Genomic DNA, 18,209 nt, shown 5'->3' on the forward strand with positions numbered 1-18,209 from the left:
CCAGACTGCGAGGGGGCATGGAGGGTCCATCTCTTTCAGCTTGCGTTGGTTTTGTGGTTCAAATGGACTGCAAGGGGGTAAGCCGGGCTTGTTTACCACTTCTCCATGGCCAGTGGGTAAGAGAAACAAGATGCATCTCTGCCTGTTAAAGCGCTCCCTGGGTTTAGGGTGCAAGGCCTGCCAGAGAAAGGCATTTCCAGGGTGCACACGTCTCCAGCATGGAGGGGATTCTCACAGCAGGGGCAGCACTTGGAGACAGCCCTTGCTCTCTGCTGGAGTGCTCCAGGGCCCTTTGCTGGCAGGGAAGCTGCTCAGGGGCCAGGCAGGAAAAAGATGGCACATGCAAAAGGGAGGGAGTATTGAAGAGAGTTTAATAAGGGGAAAGTTCACAAGGGTGTAGGGATGATTAAGGGAGCCAGCAAGGCATGGTGAAGCACCCCAACATTAGTAACAGAAAGAAACTGCTAGTTCACCCGCTCCCCACCAAGACATGAAACACTAACCACACTCCAGGAAAGCTACAGCTCAGCAGAGGCTGCCAAACAGCAGCTGTGGTTTTCAGGTGGGGAACGCGGCTGCTGCCAACCCATGGCTGGGCTGGGTGGAGCTGGGGGGAGGAAGACCCTGACTTCTCTCTCCTCCCATCCTCTTATCTGTTGGATCCTCGTGTTGGCTGAACACACCCAGTGAGGGAGTCTTATTGATATGGTCCGTGGGTACCAGCCTCCCGAGGGTATTGCGCAGGGTGGGGGAGGACGGAGAGTGGATTGAGGAGGAAAAGCAGACAATATCCAGCTCCCCAGTGCTGTGTCCTTGTTTCAGACAGGGCTCTCGGGTGTGTGAGAAGCAGAGACCCACTCATGGTCACTTCAAGGAGAAGCAAGTCACAGGACTGGAACCTGAAAGGTGGGAATGTAGGGGGGCGTGGAGTTTATGAAGACCCCTTACAAAGCCCCCAAGGGAGATTGTGTGGGTGCCACTTGGGGTGGCAAGAAAAACAAATGGTCTATGAGGCCCCTCCCACCCTGAGCTTGGTCTTCAGCCTTGGAAGGAAGAGGCGAGGCTGTCTGGGTCACTGCAAATGTTGACAGAGCTTGACTTTGCACTGTTTGTAAGGCTTACTGACTTTCCCTCAAAGTGGAAAGTAATGCACATTCATTCAACAAGCCAAACAAGGAAAAGACATACAAAGGAAAAGCCAACTCCTTTCTCCGTCTCCAATCCCATTCCCCCAGTCTCAGAAAACAAACTGTAACAGTTGGTGTATATCCTTCCTTACTTTTCTCTCTGCTCACTCAAACATATTGCAATGTTTATAAAATATTCAGAAAGTATTTTTTCTTCAAAAAATGGAATCATATAATGTATATAACCCCACAATCAATTTTTTTCACTAAAAGTGAATGGGTATCTTTCTGAGTCAATCCACATTTATAGCTCCAACTCATTCTTTTTAATTGCTTCCTAATATTTCATAGTATCCATGTGTGAAGATTTTGCTAGAAAATCACTCGTCCCTTTCAATTAGCAAACACAGAACTCTTGGAGACCTAGCAGGTAGAAATTGTCATAAATAAGGCTCACTTTTTGTCTCCAAGGGCTTCCAGGCTAGCGAGGGCTGTAAGAGTTGGGCATGGGACAGGTGGGCTCATAGGTCAAGGTAGCCCATAAGTGACGCATAGGTGGCCCATGTACTGGATGCTTTCAGGAAGGTTGTGTGGGCTGAGAAGTCCTAGAAGTCCTTATGGAGGAGAGGTGATTTGAGCTGGGCTTTGAAAGAAAGGGAGAGTCACTATTGACATTTTAGGCATGTGCAGCAACACCAATTAGGGACTAATGAAGTGTTATGAGGGTCTGATGGACATGAGCCAGGCTTAGACAGCAATCATTTGTAAGTGACACTGTTCAGATGCAAAGAGAGAGGAACTAATGTCATTCAAAGTTCTTGCAACCAGTTGGTTTTCTCCTAGTAGGTTAATTATCCCTCTTGCCCCTAATCCTTTCACACTCTTGATTTGTGTAACAAACTCTGTTTTCACTGAAAGCTCATATGTCAGCTTGAGTCTTGTCTGTGTCCAAATGATCACAAGTTTGAAATCAGGCATGTCTCTGTTAATGAGCTTTGACAGGGTGCCCATTAGACAGTGAATATCACAGGGCCACACAGGTCTGCACCAAATCACAAGGGCATCTCAGCCCAGGCTGAAGTCAGTTCCCTGTGCAGGAGAAAGCGTCCTCACCTCTGGCTGGTGTGGGAGAGCAGGCTTCTCTCCTTCTGATCCTGCAGCAGGCTCATCGGCCATTCTCCTGGCTTCCCTTGTACTGCCCCTTCCCTCGGCTTCTGCTCTCTTTTGTCCCACGCCAGCATCTCTGAGTGCCTCTGCTTCCAGGTGGCATCCATTGTCTCTCTGCCTACCCAATGGCACCCCCTTCCCAGTCACTCTGGGAGATTCTTCTCCACACTTTCTGTCAAGTTTCTGACCACCTTATGGGGGCGTGGCCTCTTAGAGTCCCTGTCCAAAGTAGCAGCACTAGGATCCACCAGCCCTAATTTATTTACCAAGGGCTACAACTTGAGGACACACCTCTTCATATCCTGCTCCTGGCCCTGAACTACAGCCTTCCAAAATTCCTTACTTCCTTACCTCTCTGTTGCTGTAACTCTAGACACTTCCAAGGTTTGGGGGCATAAAAATTCACCACTCACCTCAATGAAAAGTTCTCTTTGTAACCTCTCTACAGGAATCCTTACGAACCGAACTGTGATAAAGAGTGAAAGGCACATAATTTGATGTAGTCTCCTTTAAATGGGAAAAACTCCCAGCTATGCACCATGTGGGGGAGGCAGATTCTCACCTTAAAGAGGTGGTGCCAGGAATTACTTTTCCTCTCACGACACTATGTGAGCTGTTGAAATATCTCCTCTCATTATCGGGAACCTATATAAAAGCCGGTAAACTTTTATTGCAGGCATATTATAGCTTTACTTTAACACCACCCCCCTCCCACCTGACTTGGCAGCTCTAAGGGATAGATTTCATATGCAGTTTGTAGCTGCCATTCAGATCTGCTTTGAGCAGGGAAGGCAGTGGTTGAATAACTGTGGGAGCCTCTCAGTCCTCAGACAGTCTCCTCTCCTCTAAGCTCACTCCCCTCAAAGATCCCACGTTTTCTGGCACTTGCCTTGTCCAGGGCACTGCATGAAGGTCATGGGGACCACTGCATGTAAGGAAGGGAGAGAGTCCTTAGGGTGGGAGAGTGGTTCCTAACAGTTTCCAATCTGGGTAGCTGCATGGAGAAGGCACTAGAGAGAGTTGGAGACTGGCCAACTGAGTGGCCCCAGTTGAAATGAAGATGTGTTGGAGGACAGATGTGCCCCAAGCTCTCTGGACTTGAGTCTCTCAGGGACAAGTTCTCAGCTTCTTTCCTAAAGTGACTTAGGCCTTTGCATCTGAGGGCAGAGAGTGGGTGTGGGAGGAGCATGAGCTCTGACGTTAAATCGTTTTCCATTCCACCTGGGTTTCTTTGCTCATTAGCTGCGTGTCCTTGTGTATGTGACTTTATCTCTCTGGTCCTTGGCTCCTTCGTGTTTGAATAGAAGTAATAGTCCTTTGAGGGGGAGTGATGAGGATTAAATTCAATAACATAGGCAAATCTCCCCGTGCTGGTCCTAGCATGAAGTGCCTAATTGACGTGGAGCCTCTTTTTCTTGTATCTGATTTAAGTTGTCTCTGCTGTGTCCAGGGTTTTTTTCCCCTTTCATGCAGTTCTCAGTGGTCCACTCTTACTAATTATTATGGAAATGCTTCTACCAGTTGAAGCACTGCATCTCTTCCAAGGTCAGCTCTAAAACTCCACATGTCCATGATTCTCCTTTCGATTAACATTTCATAACTGTTGAACAATTTTTTTGGCCTTTTCTTGATCTTTTCCACATTTACCCCTTGTTCGCTAGGATTACCTGAGATTTCCTAAACGGATATTTGCAATAAAGGCTGACGTTGAGGTTCAGGATAATAACAGGATGGTTCACACTTCTTAAGCTCCCCTTATTGCGCAGCCAGATTGGGTCATGTATTGGATACCTAACACCAGGGATTACCCGGTGCTGGCTAAAATGACCTGCAACTGCCCCTCTAGGTCAGGGGTCAGTAAACTACAGTCTGCAGATCAAATCTATCCCACCATCTGTTTTTGTGAATAAAACTTTATTGGAACACAGCCACACCCATTTATTTACAAATTGACTATGGATGCTTTTGTGTTGCAATGACAGAGTTGAGTAGTTGCAACAGAAACTGTATGGACTGCAAAGCCTAAAATATTTATTATCTGGCCTGTTGAAGAAAAATGTGCTGACCCCTACTCTAGATGATATTCTGCTGATGTGTTTCAGGGTCCTTCTTCAGCTCTAAGAGGACACTGAGGAATTAACTCCATGTAGTCCACTAAGTAAGCTACCCCGTTGAGCTACTCATTTACTGGAAAAACAACACACTGCCACGTGACATATATGTTGGGTATCCTTAATAGGCAATTTGGACCTACTCTGACAAATTATGGTCCTTTAAATTCTAAGAGTCATTTCAGGGCTAAGGTCAATCCTGAAAGACTGACAGCTCAAGGAATACCTGGGAAGCATTTAGCCCCAGTGGCAGCTGTCTGTGGTGCTGATCTCAAACCCGGATTATCTTGATTCTGATACCTTAATAAGTAACATCTTATGTTTGTCAGGCATTTTTAAATTTTCAAGGGACTCTAAAATGTGTTTTTACTTGATCCTACTGTCATTTCTTAGAAGTATACAAAACAGAATTTTGTGTGTGTTAAGGGTAGAAGCCAGAAGTAGTTCAGGCCCCTTGTTGTACACCACGCAAACCTGTCTGCCTTTTTTTCAACATTACCAGCCTTACTATTAACATCAACCTCTCATCAAACCTCCTTCTGCCCTTCCTGCAGACCTGTTCAGATAGCTTTCGCTGGAATGACAAGATTTTTGGCTTTACTCTGGTAGTTATCTTCCCCAGACCTACACTTGACTCTTTGGACTCCTTAAGTCCTGCCTGAGCCAGGCCCCTTAACTACCCTCTTTCCTCACCTGCCCCCATCAAGAATTTGCCTATCCATGCCTCCTGCTCAAGTTCCTGCCAATCGCTCAATGTAGGACAACTTGCCCCCTGGGTAATACACTCTCTGGACATAAACTAAAACTTATAAATGATAGAAAAGTATTTATCTTCTTTCATAAAAAGTAGTCATGAGGTTAAGTATATTTCCTTTTGAAGAGAAATAATGTGGCCTTAAAAATTCCACAGAACTCCAGCTCCTGACTTCCTATTTTGGGGAATATTTCAAGGTCTTTGGACTAAGGTAGATGCATCACTTTATGCTTCTCTCCCCTCCATAACCAAAGCCACAGCCTCATTCCCAGAATCCTTGGCTTACTCTCAGTGAAATAGTGGCATGTTATATTCTTCCCCATTTAGGTGTTTAGGTGTGGAGCAAGGCAACATGTGATGGTATTACTTCATTTAATAGAAGTAGGAGTACCCTAGTGATGGGGATATAGTTATCTCATAGAGTACCAGTAAATATTTATTCAGCATAACAGTTTGGGGTAGAAATGGGGAAAAGACAGTAAAAAAAAAAATCAGATCCAGTAACCAGAGTCTACCTTGAGTTCTAGAAGTCAGAGAACCATTAATGGTCACATACCCAAGCCTCTTAATTTTAGCAATGAGAGAGCTGAGACCCTGGGAGGGAAAGTGGCTTGTCCAAGGTCTCTCTGGGAGTTAGTGGCATAACAGGTATTAGAATCCAGATCTTCCATTTCCCATGTAACTGGCTTATCTTCTACCAACAGTTTCCGAGGGTGCACGGGCAGTGTCACAGGGACCCCTTCAGGAGGAAAGAGGATAATGGGACCATAAAAGTTTCAATTTTGTTTTTTGATTTATTTTGAAGAATATTTTTTGCTCCCTAAAAAATATTTGAAAGTCACTGTAGCAAAATATGCCAACTCTTGGTTTGAGGAAAATGAAAACCTTAAGGGAAAATCAAAAAGTCATTATATAATTGGTTTCCATTTACTGAGTGTCTGTTGTATTCCAGACACTTGACACTCAGTAGCTTATTTAATCTTAATGACCTTCCTACGAGTCACATGGTATGATTCTATTTTAAATGGGGAGACCGAGTACCAGGCAGTTTAAAAACCTTGTCCAAGGATACAAGCAAGTAAATAGAAAAACTGGAATTCACATCTAGGTCTTTCTGATGTTAAAACTCTTTCTTCACTACTCCTCACTTTTTCATGTCATTTGGCCTCCTTTCCTGATGGCCAACTACCACGTGAGATTCTGCCCTTCCTAAGTGATCAGTTATTCCATCTCATATCCATTGAGTGGTCTAAAGAGAATCCCTCATTTTTGTTTCTTAGGTAGCCTTTAAAGATTGGATTGGAGCAATTTCTTCTAGTTCATCCTCTCAGCCCTACCTTCTTGAGTATGAGACTCTCCTGTTCAGTAGGAAAAAAAATGAGCAGTACATGGAAGTGACACATTCATCAAGAATGTAGATGACACTAATAAGAGGTATGAGTGAGACAATATTTTTGAGATAAGAATCTATTGCTTTTCTTCCTATATTACTGATTTTTTTCTCCTGAACAGTCTTCTATTTTTGTAGAATGTGGAGTGGGATGAATGTTTAAGCATAGGGAGACCTAGAGCCTTCTGGTTGCTATTTGAGGATGTTTGTTGGCTGAGAGCCTAGAGATCCTCCTGGATGTGCATCTCTACTTCTCTGATGGTAGCTAGGACTATATCAATGAGGTTCATCCCTAAAAACTGCCAGCCCTGTTCTGGACAGGGGTTTCTATTAGCATTATTTATATTGAGGTAGATCCTCCTCGACTAGGAACATCTCCAGCATCCAAGAGGTTGGCCCATTGTCAGAAGAGCAGGCAAAGGCTACACTATAGCAAGAATCATATTGGTGACAGTATCAAGGCAGGCTGGGAATGTGCACATAACCAAGACTTCATTGCATCAGAGGCTCAGGATAAAGTCAAGATGGGAAGAACCCTCAAACTGTAGGCTCATCTATCTTTTGGGTATCTATTTTCAGCCACTGCCAGAAATTACTTGTGCGAAGTCACCCAGTAGAGGAGCTCTCACCAGGAGATAGTAAAAAAGAATTGAGTTCTAGTCTTGACCCAGTTACAGGCTCACTCTCTGACCTAGGGTGAGAGATGCCCTTGTACTGAGACTCAGAGTTGTCCTCTGCAAAAAGGAGGAGTGGGCCAGCTGCTCCTTTCCTGCTCATAGGTGCAAGTGCTGCAAAGGTGAAGTCTATACCATTCAGGGGCCAGAGCTTCTTCTGACACCCTCGGCTATATATTTGATACATCTGCTATGATGGTCTTGGTTGTGTGGTGTGCATGTGTGTGAAGTTATATGACATGATGAAGGCAAGGAAGTGACAGCAGAGCTCTAGGAAGCCAAGTGAGTAGGAAAGGATAGAAAATAAAGTTCTATCTTTTCTTTCTGGATTCCTGAAATGCCTTGAATGGGGTCTGGCATGCTGCTCAGAGGCAATTCTACACCCCAACCCTTCCTGTACCACTTTCTGTGGCTTCCCAGGCTCCCCCTACACACACTCCTGACACACATGGTCTGCCCTAGAGAAATCAGGACAAGCCATCTTGCTGTTAGCACCACGTCCTCCTGCACCTGGAGGGAGGATGGATGTCTCCTCGAATAGAGGTGAGAAAATAGTGGAGTTTTCTGCCAATTTATGTTTGAAGAGTGCTCAGGGGGGATCAGCTCATGGGCTCACTATCCCAGTGGGAACTTTGACCTTAGTGGCAGAGGTGGTTCCTGAAGTCTACAGTTGTAGGAGGACTCCTTGTTGGTGGGGATGACACAGATGCCCTTATATACTCTTACCTAGAAAAGAATGACTCCAAATTTAGAAACAGTAAACTAACCAAATCATCCATTTACCTTGAAATTCTTTCTAGAGCCTTCTCGTCCTCTGGTATTGAGTTAGAGAGAGGATTTTCCATACAGTTGGGCATTCAGGTTTCTCTCCTTATTCAATTTAAAAACACTTAACTGCCTGATCTGTAGCTGTTCCTGAAATTCCAGTGCAAATGCTTAATCTCCTTTTGTTGAGGCATTTCTATCTTTAGGTTCCTTTTTGCAGATTCTCTGTACCTTTAAAAGAATGTAGATATCTATAAGCCTATAATATCCTCACATAAATTAGATTATAAAATACTTTCTTTCCAGTTTGCTGAGAATATATCCTAAGGGAATGGTTGCTGTAAAGAGTCAAATGTTGGATGGAACTGATTTCTTTGTCATATGAGCTGCTGCCCCGTACCAGGCTTGGTGGTACCCACAGGAGAATCTGGAAAACCAGGAGGCAACATCAGTAGCATGGGCTTGGGGGAGAGATGTGCAGTGGGATGGGCCCTGAAGAGAGGGTGGGCAATTGCTGACCTTTACTGAATAGGTAATGTGTTCCAGGAAACCAGCCACACTCACATACGCACCCACTCCTTTAATTCCCAGAGCACCCCTGTGAGATAGGTGATATTACTATTACCTCCGTTTTATTGATGAGGATCCTGAGGCATAGAGAGAAGTTAAATAACTTGCTCAATGTGGCACAACTAAAAAGTGCCAAAGCCAGGATTCCAACAGTCTGTGTCACCCCAGAGCCTGCACTCTGTTTTCACAAATGCATGACTGTGTGAATAAATAAATATGGAAAATACCTATGACTCTAAGATTCTATTCGAGGTTTCTCATCATACAGTAGTGATGATGCTTTACCTTGCACATCTCTTTACTCTAAATTACTTTTACATATGCTGACTTTGTGGGCTGGGCTGGTGGCAGGTAGAGTCTGCAGAACCAGATGCAGAGGACCTTTGATTCCTGTCTTATCAGAAGGAATGTCTTCACTAAGGGAGTGCCAACCCTCCAGAGGGAGTTTTCCTCCTGCCCCATCACATTTTAGGCAGGGATTCCATACTCCTTCTACAAGCCTTATCCTTCTCTCTCTCTCTCTCTCTCTCTCTCTCTCTCTCTCTCTCTCTCTCGGGTTCAGCCATGAGTTCTGGGAACCACAGAGCCTGGGGAATTCTCTCCCAGAATGAAGAGAATTCTCTCCCAGCTAATTAGCAGCCAAACCACACCCGAGTGAGGTGTGGGATTTTTTTTTTTTTTTTAGATTAAGTTTTTATTTATTTATTTTTTTTATTTAGTCATAATCTGATCATTTTGGACACCAGCCTGAGTTCCAGTGGGTCATTTTGGGGTAGCAGTGATGGACAGGGGCAGCATAGAGCTAGGCTCTGTGTTCTTGAAGTCAATCAGTCTTCCTTGTTTTGAATGTATTCATTCGAAAATGTTTTGTGTGGCCTTTATGAGCCTTGTCCCATGTGGACATGTATAGGAGGCAGGGCAAGAAGACACCATCCCTGGCTCAAGGAGCTCCCCAGACTGTTGGGGAGAGAAGCCTCATGCTAGAAACAATGGATCCACGTCCAGAGCTACGGGAGGACAGAGGGTGAGAGAGAGTGGGCTCCCAGAGGTGAGAGGAGCTGCTGGAGAGTGGCAGGTGCCTCTCCACCCATTTAAATCCACTCATCCTTTAGGATCCAGCCCAAAGTCCTCCTGCTCTTTGGAACCTTCTGTACTTTTGCACACACATGGATCTCTCCGCTTCCCAGGCTCAGATGACATTTCCGTCCCTTACACTACTTAGCATTGTTCTTTGCCTGATATTTCCCCCCTGTATTCCTCATCTGGACTGTGGCAGAACCCACTGCTATTCCCATCTCTGTCTGCTTTCTAACAATACTTTTCAAAAATTCCTTGTAAAAACTAATCACCTGGGGGACTTGTTAAAATGCCAATGCGTATTCAGTAAGCATTGAGTGGAGCCAGAGTTTCTGCATTTCTAACAATCTTCCAGTGGATGCTGACCCTGTTGGTCTGCGGACCTCACTTGGAGTAAAAAGGTTCTGCGGTATTGGACACACATCAGATCTTTTAAGCTAACATTTTGGTTTATTGAACTGTTTAATGGGCACACCACTTCCTTTCTGTGGGTTTCTTTTTTCCTATAAGTAAGATGAGGGAATTTTTTGAGGTTTGGTAAATGCTGGGCTTCTGTATCATCATTTCTCTCCTGTGCTCACTTGGCCGACATTGGTAATTGAACATGGTATTTTTTTCCCACTGAGCTTGGACGTGTCCTGTTGAGAAAGATTTCCCAATATAGTGCCCGAGAGCTACTTTTAGTGCAACAGAGTTGACTTGAAGGATGAATCCTATTTGCTACTCGGGATAAGGTGTACCTTTCGGTCTCCTCTAATGGAATGGTTTGAGGTGTTGGAGAGCTGTTCAGGGTGCTACACAGACAGGCCCCTGAACCTGGCACCTATGCCGAGAGATGAAACGTGCCTCCAGAGCCTTTCATGCTGGAAGGGCCTCTGTCCTTCAGTCTTGGTCTGGGAAATGAGAGGCAGGGCAGGAAGATAGAGAACAGGTGCTGGCAGGGAATGATTAAGTCAGTGGTTCCCAACCATGCCTGCACTTCAGAATTACTGGAAAGTTTGTTAAAACTTTTCAGGTAATGCCTGAAGCCGACCCTGGATATTCCATTTAATTGGTTTGAAATGACCAGGCATTAACATTTAAAAATCTTGCAGGTGAATCTAATGTGCAATCAGGGCTGAGAACCAGTCATTTGAGACCATCCAGACGAACTTAGTAAGTGGAAAGGGATTGAGGAGTTTGGTTCATTTTCAGTTCAGGGCTCAGAGAGAGCAGAACTCTGACCTTCCCCCAAGTGGACACCCCAGGGCTGAGATAAGATAAGCTCTTGGAAGTAGCTTCTGTTGAAGGAGCTTTCTAGTTAGAACTGGTTACACCTCTAGAGGCCAAGTCAGAGGCAACAGGTTTGGGGAAAGACAGCAACTCCCAGCTATTTTTTGCTCAAAGTGGATCTATCCTCAAAAAAAATGAGGTAAGGTAATTCCTGCCCAGGCATGATGATTTTTTTGGAGGGATGTTGTTGTTCTTATTGGCTCTGTCAATCCAAATTGGCTTTTCACATTGTCCAGCTTTTGTGGGGGGACCTCTCCTCCTTCCCAGTTGAAGGATTGGAGCTGGGAGGCAGCCCCATGCACATTTGTCCCCCCTGGATCCTCAGTCTTCAGCAGGACCTTTCTCATTTTCTTCCCTGATATGCATGTCCCATCCATTCCACCTCCCAGTCCTACAGAGCTCAGCTAGTTCAAATGAAAGGATTGGGTCAAACTCATTTGTTCACTGATTAAGGTGTGGATGACTGACACCTTGCCCCTATCCTGGTCCCCTTGGATTTGAAAAGAGGCTGCTGGTTGTCCTAGTTTATCTTCAGTTTGTAGGATTCCAGGTAATAGAGGAAGAGAAATGAAGCATTCTCCCTACCACTGCTGGGGAGACTTATGGGACTTTATAGAGGGGAAAGGAGGGAAGGGATGGTGTTCCTTTGCTGCCTTGTGTGGGTGTCTTCTCAAATGGTGAGAACAAGGCATTGCCCAAGAACAAGCCAGGTACCTGCGGAAGAGCAGTCTATGCCTCTTCCCTCTTAAAAAAATAGACAAGGAGTGTATGGGGGTGGACTTTAGGCAGCTTCAGCATATTTCTAATTATAGTGCCCATTTGTAACCAAGACTTTGGCCTTCCAAGAAGGCTTGATTACGACATTCATAATTCATTGGCAGTCAGTCTATTACCGATTCAATGATTTCTCCAGCCAGGGAGAGATTCTTGATCCTTTAAAAACTGATTTTTCACATTAGAATAGCAAAAGCAATTAGCTTTATTTTTAGCTCAGTTAAGCAAGAGCTCTAATGAAGCTGAAAGGAGGTTTTCTCCCTTCTTTTTTTCTCCCATTCTTTTCTATGAGGTGCTTTAGGAGAGTTCAACCTGGATGTTTGCCCTAACTGCCACTGGGTCTTTGTGGGATGCCTTTGGCTGCTTCAGAAAACCTACAGGAGGAGTTTGTGAAGGCTGAGGGGAGTTTTCAGAACTTTGTACTTATCCTTGTATTTCCTGAGGCCTGGACTTCCACTTCAACTCTCATTATGGAGGTGGGTGTGGAAGTATGGGTAGGGGTGAACTTGGCAGCCTTAGTCCCTAAATCTCACAATATATCTGGAGTTTCTATTGTGAAAAGCTGAGAATAACATTACCTGGCATTCAGGGCACTCCTTCCCACAGTATGGGCTCAACTTACCATTCTCAGCCTTAAGCACCCCTCACCAAGGTTCCCCTGAACAGAGCCCCACTCTGGCCAGAATGGTTTTCTTGTGGGCCCCCAGTAGGACCACACGTTGCTCATCCACTTCCTTTACTGCTTCTTCTGCCCTTCCCAACATCCTGGAGTAATCTTTCCTCTGGATTCTTGGGGGCCACCTTGGGCCTATAACTGTAAATCCTGAGATGGTGTTGGGCACATGCTGCCTTGGACCACTAGTTAAACTGATCAGGTTTGTTAACCAGTCAGATGCCTACAGGGTCCAGGGAGGTGGCCTGAAAGAGGAAAGGTGGTTGAAGTGGGAACTATAGTGATTCAGAGAGCACAGGCCCCATCTAAAGGACGGAGCCAACCTTCAACTACAAAAGACTATTTCTATGTTGAGCTTCTGGTCTGGTGTGGTCAGATTTTCTGATGATTTGCAAGAGCAACTGATTTTGAAATGTGAAGTCTCCTAACTTTTAAATGTTGGAACAAATTCAATTTTCTTTTTTTCTAATTTTTTTTATTTCAAAGTAATACAGAGGTACAAATGTTTTTGGTTACAAAGATTGCTTTTATAATGCTTGAGTCAGGGTGATAAGTGTGCCCATCATCCAGATAGTGATCATTGTAACTGTTAGGTAGGTTTTTGTCTATCCCCTTCACCTCCCTCCCCATGATTGATTTCCATTAAGTTATACTTCCCTCTATGCATATGTGTGCTCATAGGTTGCTTCCAATTTACATGAGTACATGTGGTGTTTGCTTTTCTATTCTTTAGATACTTCACTTAGGATAATGATCTCCAATTTCATCCACATTGTTGCAAAAGGCATTAAGTCATCATTCTTCATGGGTGAGTAGAATTCCATGGTATACATTTACCACATTTTGTTAATCCACTCATGAATTGATTGGCATTTGAGTTGATTCAATAGCTTTGCAATAGTAAATTGTGCTGCAATGAAACTTCAAGTGCGGGTGTTTTCTTGATCAAATGACTTCTTTTCCTTTGGATAAATAGCCAGTAGTGGGATTGCTGGATTGAATGGTAGGTCTACTTTTAGTTCTTTGAGGAATCTCCATACTGTTTTCCATAGAGGTTGTACTAATTTGCAGTCCTACCAACAGTGTATAAGCATTTCTTTCTCTCTGCATACATGCCAATATCTACTGTTTTTGGACTTTTTAATAAAAGCCACTCTAACTGGGATAAGGTAATATATCCTGATGGTTTTAATTTGCATTTCCCTGATAGTTAGTGACATGGAGCATTTTTTCATATGTTTACTGGCCACTTGTCTATCTTTTGAAAAACTTCTGTTCATATCTTTTACCCACTTTTTAATGGGGTTGTTTTATTTTTTTCTTGCTGATTTGCTTGAGTTCTTTGTAGATTATGGCTATTAGCCTATTATCAGATGTATGGCTTGCAAATATTTTCTCCCATTCTATAGGTTGTCTATTTGCTCTGGTGATTATTTACTTGGCTGTGCAGAAGCTTTTTAACTTAATCAAGTCCCATTGATTTATTTTTGTTGTTGCTGTGATTGCCACTGAGGTCTTCTTCATAAATTTTTTGCCTAGGCCAATATCTAGGAGAGTTTTTCCAACATTTTCTTCTAGAATGCTTATGATTTCATGCCTCAAGTTTAAGTCTTTTACCCATTTTGGATTAATTTTTGTGAGTGGTAAGAGATATAGATCCTGTTTCATTCTTCTGCATATGGCTATCCAGTTTTCCCAGCACCATTTATTGAATAGGGCTTCTTTTCCCCAGTGTATATTGTTGTCTGCTTTGTCAAAGATCTGTTGGCTGTATGTGGACGGTTTTATGTCTGGGTTTCTGTTCTGTTCCATTGGTCTATGTCCCTATTTTTTGTGTCAATACGATGCTGTTTTGGTTACTATAGCCTTGTACTATAGTTTGAAATCTGGTAATGTGATGCCTCCAGATTTGTTCTTTTTGCTTAAGATCACTTTGGCTATTCAGGCTTTTTTCTGGTTCCAAAAAAAGCATAGAATTATTTTTTCTGTATCTGTGAAATATGACATTGGTATTTTGAGGGGGATTATGTTGGATCTGTAAACCACTTTGGAAAGTATGGACATTTTAACAATGTTGATTCTATTGATCCATGAGAATGATATGTTTTTCCATTTGTTTGTACCATCAGTGATTTCTTTCCTCAGTGTTTTGTAGTTCTCTTTATAGAAATCTTTCACCTTCTTGGTTTAGTATATTCCTAGGTTTTTTATTGTATAGGAGTGCTACTGATTTGCATATGTTGATTTTTGTAACCTGAGACTTTTCTGAATTTATCAATTCCAGGAGTCTCTTGGTGGAGTCTTTGGGGTTTTCTAGATATAAGATCATATCATCAGCAAAAAGTGATAGTTTGACCTCTTCTTTCCTGATTCAGATTCCCTTAATTTCTTTCTCTTGCCTGATTGCTCTTGCTAGGACTTCCAGGACTATGTTGAATAGAAATGGTGACAGTGGGCATCCTTGTTTTGTTCCAGTTCTTAATGGGGATGCTTTCAACTTTTCCCCATTCAGTATGATGCTGGCTGTAGATTTGTCATATATGACTTTTATAATTTTGAGATATGTTTCTTCTCTGTCTAGTTTGTTGAGGCTTTTTATCATGAAAGGGTGCTGAATTTTGTCAAATGCTTTTTATGCATCTGTTGAGATGATCATGTGGTCTTTGTTTTTGCTTCTGTTTATGTGGTGAATCGTATTTATTGATTTACATATATTAAACCATGAATTCAATTTTTAAAAAACCCTATGTGGGCCAGAAGTCCACATCTGATGGCCACCATTTTATTTCCTCAGTTAAAGGTTCTGAGAGCTGAACTGACAGACCCAGCTCAGAACCCTTGTTTTAAAGCATCATTTTCCACCTGTTGCCTCTTATGTCCTGATCCATCAAGTAGAGGAGCCAGCCTTATGTGGCACCAGGTTCTGAGAGGTCCAGGGGCTTCATGGTCACACAGTGACCTACGGTGAATCCAGCACTAACTCAAGGCCTCTGGCCCAGAATTCTTTCAGCCAGGACACATAAACAAATGGTGATACTGCCTGAAGGTGTGGTGTCAGTTTTTGTAGCATCCTTACTCTTGTCCAATCTCAGTGAAAAATGAGGAAAACATGTTTTCCCACAGAATGGATTAGATAAGGGAAAAGAATATAAGACTTCACTCCTGTAGGTTTTTGCATCATTTCTGGATAAAGATGCTGCATTAAAGAGGAAGCTCCTGGGTACCTACTATGTACCAGTCACCATGGAAGCCACAGGACAGAGTGGGTCACCCCAAGACCTACCCTTGGCAGGCTTATAGTGATAGGCTCAAGACTGTGAGTTCTGGAGAAGGTATTTAGTCATACTCATCACTTAGTGTCACCCACCCCCCAGTGCTCTGCTGGCACATAATGGGGACTTAACAAAGCAAACATAAACATGGAAACACAAGGGAGAAACAAAAAAAGAGACAATACAGATCTTCTAACTAAAATATTCAAACTGTTTCATCTTGATTTAAGGATTTTGTTTCTCATATGAATCTGATCTTGGCATGTCATGGCATCATTCTCTCTTGGTGAGCAACTGCCTGCTGTGATAGAGTAGTATCCTGAACGGATACTCAATAATATACCATTATTCACAATGATATTGCCTGGAAACCTGGCACAGGGCTGAGGGAGTGAGGACATGAGTGAGAATGGCAGAAAATAGGTAACAGGCTATAGTTAACACATTCCTTATGAATCCTCCACTCCTATTCCCTCTTCCCTCTTCCTAGTTTATCCTGACTCCAACCTCTAAGAAATTCCCAGGAAAAATGGAGCATTACTATGTGTCTCTCCATCTCTGGGATCTGAAAGATTGCCTGTCATTCTCAGGGAGAGGGTATAAAAATTGGAGCCTGATGGAGGCCAGCTCAGGGTGTTGGATGAGCCTCTGACAGAGGATATGAATCTTGGCTGCAGGTGCTGGTGAAGAATGGTGCAGCTGACAAGCCAACATCAAACATGTCTCTGTTCTGGGGGAGCCATTACTCACCCCTCTGAGCTCTGGTGGCACAAGTTAATGAGGGCCTAGCTCATGTACAGTCTCTACCTCAAGGCTGGGGCTCAGCCTCTTGGCAAACAGGGACAGAGCAGTCTTGGAAGAACTGTGAAGGTGACAGCTTTCTGCCCTTCCTACCCTATTTTCCAGTCCCCATTTAGGCTTTTCTCCTGTCTTCGTCTGTACCTCTGCTTCATATTCCTAGTCCTCTGTCTTTGCATGGGGCATGGCTTCCTTTCTCAAATAATGAAATGAATGCTATTAAGAATTGCATGTGTTCTTCATTCCTATTGGTGGTTTTCATATTTATAAGGAGATCTCAGGCATAAGACAAATGCTTCACCTAAGGACTAAATGGCTGATTGTCACATTTCAGCACCTGCTAGGAAATGGGTTGGAGGTGGTCTTGAGAGCCCTGTTGAAAATGGAAGTTCTTTTCTTAATCCATGAGTGACCCTGACTATCAGCTGAGGGGGAACTGAGTATAGATGATGACGAAGATAACAGCAATGATGATGACAATTACAGTCATGATGGTATCAACTAACATCTATCAATTGTTCTCCATGTACCATGCACTGTGTTAGGAGTATTGCATCTATAAGCTCATTTACTCCTCCCATAAACTCTGTTCTGGTTATTATCATTCATAAATGAAGAAATTGGGCCTCAGAGAGGTTAAAAAACTCACCTATGTAGCTAAGAAGTAAACATTGCTGGAGCTGCTCTAAGTACTGACTTTTCACAATAAAAAAGGATTAGGCTTAGACTGCCACTTCCTTTGTGCAGCTTTCTCAGATCCCACCCAATGATATAGGTTTTAAGAGCAAAACTTAAGAGATGGGTTTGAATCCTGTCTTTGCCACTTAGAAGCTATGTGATCTAAGGCAAATTCTCTGGGACTGCTTCCTACTTTATAACATGGGGAATGATGGCAGAGCCCTTTTCACAGTCCCTGGCACATGCCAAGCACATGGTGCTACCACTCACTTCTGTTACAGGGCAGCCCACAACTCCTCCGCCACACAATGTTTTGTGTATATGTTTATTTTCCCCATAAGACTGTATCTGGGGAAATTTCTTTATTCATCTTTTCGAATACTTCCCTTAGCACTTTGAATATAGTCAATTAAATTAGATGACTAGAAATGGAATAATCATGACAGCTAATATGTATTGAATGCATACAACATGCTATACACAGTTTGAAGTCCTTCCAACAACCTTGTTGGGTAGCTACTACTGTTATGCTTGTTTTTCAGTTGAGAGGATCGTGGCACAGGCAGGTTAAATAACTTTCTTGAGATTCTATTATAGGTAAGTGATGGATTTTGGAGTGGCCCCGAGTGGTCTAGATCCTGAGCCTGTGCTCTTAATCTCTATTCCATAAAACCATTCCTTAAATATCCTCTTTGCCAATTCTCACTGCCTTTTACATGTCTCAGAGCAGTAGGAACCTGAGACTCCCAGAGGGTGGGCCACTTGCTCTACATCACATGGCTGATTCAGTAGTGGAGCTGGGGCTGGGGCTGGAGCTGAGCTCCTGGGACTGCCAGCCCGGTGCTCCTCATATGAGGTGTGCCCTGTCATATGGCGCGGTGATTCACTCGGAGAGAAGCCGTAGGAGGCTGACATTTTCCCAGCCTCATCTGTGTTTCCTGCCCACACACCAGGCCCTGAATGTCAAAGCCCCCCACGCTGCTATGCTGGAGGGGAGGAGGGAAGCCCACTCACTATTATTAAGCAATTAAAAATATGGGCTGAGCAGATGTGGGGCAGCCTCACTTCCCTGATATGTTGGGCAACAAGGTAGCTGGCTGCAACTCA

Source organism: Eulemur rufifrons, chromosome 28, assembly GCF_041146395.1.
Source record: "Eulemur rufifrons isolate Redbay chromosome 28, OSU_ERuf_1, whole genome shotgun sequence".
In the NCBI taxonomy this organism is placed as follows: Eukaryota; Metazoa; Chordata; class Mammalia; order Primates; family Lemuridae; genus Eulemur; species Eulemur rufifrons.